The following is a 4,481-nucleotide window of genomic DNA, read 5'->3' on the forward strand; positions in this document are numbered from 1 at the left end:
TAATAATAGAATTTTATGGGGTAATTTTCATTATATTACTTCCTTGAAATATATACAAATACAATCCTTGTTTTATATGGAAACAATAATCAATAAAGGACAAAACAATTATTCCTTCCTAATAAAGGACTCTTACTATTTACAATATATTTACATACTTATTTTTAATAACTCACATTTACACTCCCCCTTAAGTTGGTGCATAGATATCACTCATGCCCAACTTGACAAGTGAGTCACCGAACTTTCGACCACACACTGCATGAGTAAGAACATCCTGGATTCACAAACGATATTGATACAATCTTCTTTTCAAGCTTCTCTTTAATAAAATGTCGATTTACCTCCACATGCTTTGTTCTATCACGCTGCACTGGATTGTCAGCTGTATCTCTTGCTGACTTGTTGTCACAATACAACTTCATGGTCTCATTCGGTTTAAACCCAAGTCCCAAAAGAAGTTTTTGTAGCCAGAGGATTTCACAATTTCCTTAAGCCATTCCTCTATATTCGGCCTCAACTGAAGACCATGACATCGCCTTCTGTTTCTTACTTCGCCATGTCACCAAATTCCCTCCAACAAAGGTAAAGTACCTAGAAGTAGACCGTCTATCAGTTACATGACCTGCCCAATCTACATTAGTAAACCCTTCAATTCTCAAATGCCCATGTTTCCCATACAATACTCCTTTTCCAGGTGCCGACTTCAAGTATGCCAAGATACGCATAATAGCAGCCATATGATCCACATTCGGTGAATGCATGAACTGACTCACAACACTCACAGCATAGGCAATATTAGGATGAGTATGAGCCAAATAAATCAGTCTCCCTACAAGCCTCTGATATCTACCTTTGTCAACCAGTTTCTGACTTGGATTCAAACACAAATGATGCTTCTTAACAATAGGAGTCTCTACTGGTTTACATCCCAACATACCAGTCTCTTTTAATAAATCCAGTACATACTTACGTTGAGACAAGAAGATACCTTTAGATGAGCGAGCAACTTCAACTCCTAGAAAATATTTCAAATCTCCTAAATCCTTCATTTCGAATTCAGCCGCATGGTTTCCTTGCAACTTGGACATCTCATCAACGTCATCTCCTGTTATAATCATGTCATCTACATAAATAATCAAGGTTGTTACTTTATTTTGTATATGCTTTACAAATAAAGTATGATCAGAATTGCTATGATGATATCCATTCATTTTCATCACTTGAGTAAATCTATCAAACCATGCACGAGGTGATTACTTAAGCCTATAAAGTGACTTACACAACCAACATACTCCGGTATTCCCACCATTGCTATATCCAGGAGGAAAATCCATATATACTTCTTCCTCCAAATTCCCATGGAGAAACGCATTCTTCACATTGAACTGTTTTAATGGCCAGTCCATATTTGTAGTTAAAGAGGTAAGAACACGTACTATATTCATCTTGGCAACCAGGGAGAAAGTCTCTTGATAATCCACCCCATATGTTTGAGTATACCCTTTAGCCACCAACCTTACTTTGTATCTGTCTACCGTTCCATCAACCTTATATTTAACTGTAAATACCCATTGGCATCTCACTGTCTTCTTTCCTGCGGGTAGCATCATCACCTCCCAAGTATTATTTTTATGTAAAGCCAACATCTCCTCATCTATTGCTTTTGCCCACTTTGGATCTTTTAGAGCTTCCTCCACTCGAGTTGGTACTTGAATAGACTCCATATTACTCACCAAGGTCTGAAGTTCTGGTGTAAGCTTGTTACATGATACATAGTTGGCTATCGGATACTTCACCTTCCTTTTAGGAGAAAACCTATCAGGAGGCACACCTTGATTTTGTCTTGGTGGCAGTTTATAAGTACTCACATTATTAATTGGACTAGTTACACAGTCATTTACGATACTTAGCTCAGGCATATTCAGAGAAGATGTATTTGGCGGCACGTCGGAACTAGAGAGAAAGGGTGTACTAGGCTCGGCAAGGGCTGGTGTAGTGGGCTTGACAAGGGATTGTTGAACAACAGGACATTCCTTGGCAGTAGCTGGCCGAGACTCTCTTATGGGTTTGTTCAGATTCAACCTCAAATCACCAACATCATTCGAGTTGTCAATACCCTCGGTACCCACTATACATTCGACACCAACAATTCTAGGTCTTACACGTTGTTCAATAATCACATCTCCCCCTAGATCCAACCAACTCAGATTACCAACAGTGTTCTCCCCTTGGTGATTTGAAGTGGAAGGTACGAAAATGTAGAAATATTCCGTTTCAGAGAAGGTCACATCCATGGTTACATACAGATGCCGGGTTTCAGGATGGTAACATTTATACCCCTTTTGGTGAGAAGAAAAACCCAGAAAGACACACCGTAATGCACACGGATCCAATTTACTACGATGTATGTTCTAAATATGAACATAAGCCACACAACCAAAGACTCGAGGGGTGAGAGTATTACTTGACACCACTGGAGCATGTTGTGTGAGGACTTGAAGAGGTGTTTAAAAACTAACCACCCGAGAGGGCATATGATTAATAACATACACGACATAGGTAACCACTTCAGGCCAAAAATGCTGAGGAACCGAGGCCCCAAGGAGTAAGGCACTGGCTGTTTCCAAAATGTGGCCATTTTTACACTTTGCAACCCTATTTTGTTGTGGAGTATGCGGACACGTGGTTTCATGGAGAATCCCTTGATCACGTAGAAATTCCGACAACTTAAAATTGATGTATTCTCCTCCATTATCAGAGTGGAGAACCTTGATAACAGAAGAATATTGTGTTTGAATCATCTGAGTAAAGGACCGAAATATGGCACTAACATCACTTTTATTTTTCAACACATAAAGCCATGTCATACAAGTGCAATCATTAACAAATGTAACAAACCACCGAATTCCTAAAGAAGTAGTAACTGGAGAAGGCCCCAAAACATCGGAATGCATAAGATCAAACGAAAGAGGTTTTTTATTCATACTAGGAGGAAACAAAGCACGATGGCTTTTAGCAAGAATACATACTTCACAATGTAAGTTTGATTCATTTATTCCGCTAAATAAACTAGGCAACATATGCCTTAAATATCGAAAGGACGCATGCCCTAATCGACGAAGCAATAACCGTACTTCTTGTAGATTACTATCATGGAACACTCGTACTGCATAAGCTCTACCAGGAACGACATCATCCACATAGTACAACCCCTCTCTCTTAGTGCCACACCTAATTATCTCATTGGTCTGAATATCCTGAAGTAGACAAAAGGACAGATACATTAAACACAATCTAATTGTTCAGTAACCTATGGTATGGAAAGTCAATGATGTGATAAAGATGGAACAAGTAAACATCGGTGTAAAGGGAAAGAGGTCGTGACATACACGGTGCCAGCACCAACAATAGGGGCACGGGTACCATTGGTAGTGGTAATATATTCCTTGTGAGATGTTGTCATACATCAAAACCTATTCTTATGATATGTCATATGATCCGTTGCACCAGAGTCCAGAATCCAACCTGTATGATGTTCAGTATCGGAGGCCAAAAGACCATGCCCTACAGTACGTGCGGTGGAGGACGAGTCACCATAGGAAGAACGAGTCAACAAGGTTTAACTCGGGTCATGAGAAGTAGGTTCGGCCTCCTTAGCCTTCGATGGAGCAGTAGCTAGGGAGGCACAGCCTCCATTATTGCCCGCACTTCCACGCTCCTTTGCACGCAATTTTTTCTTCAATTATGGAAATCAAGCAGGCACCCTATGCTTAGCAAAGCACGTATCCTCAGTATGACGGGTTTGTCCACAGAAAGTACACTTCAAATCATCTTTATTTTCTCGGTTGAAGAAGCGAGAATTTAAAGATTGATTAGAAGGATTATTAGGATGATGAGCACTAGCTGGCCGAGAGATCATGGTCATGGACGACAACCCTCCTTGATTGTTACTTCCATCCATCATAGTGGCATGTCATTGTGCTTCACGCCGAACAATAGAAAACACCTCCTCAATAGATGGTAAGGGTTGAGTACGTAGAATATCACTACGTACTTTATCAAAACATCATCCAAACTCGCCTAAAAAGCATACACACGATCAATTTGAATTTCTCCTCGAAGAGTCTTGAGATCCACAACACACTCCATCTTGATTGGTCACCTTTGATCTAACTCCTACCAAACGGACTTAAGATCAGCATAATACACACCAATTGGTTGGCCCTCTTGACGGCGTCTGAAAAATTTAACCTTAAATTCATAAATTTGAGAAATATCTGAACCGTCATAATAGGTCCGAGCCACCTCTTCCCAAACTTCTTTAGCAGTACGTAGGTGAATAAAAAATCCCATGATGGCAGGTTCCATGGAATTAATTAACCACCCTTTTACTATTGCATTCACTGTCTCCCACGTCTCATACTTAGCATTATCCTCAGCCGGCTCCTTGGTACTCCCAGTTACAAAGCCTTTCCTAC

The sequence above is a fragment of the Pyrus communis genome, chromosome 4, assembly GCF_041283825.1.
Source record: "Pyrus communis isolate YQ-2024b chromosome 4, ASM4128382v1, whole genome shotgun sequence".
Classification (NCBI taxonomy): domain Eukaryota; kingdom Viridiplantae; phylum Streptophyta; class Magnoliopsida; order Rosales; family Rosaceae; genus Pyrus; species Pyrus communis.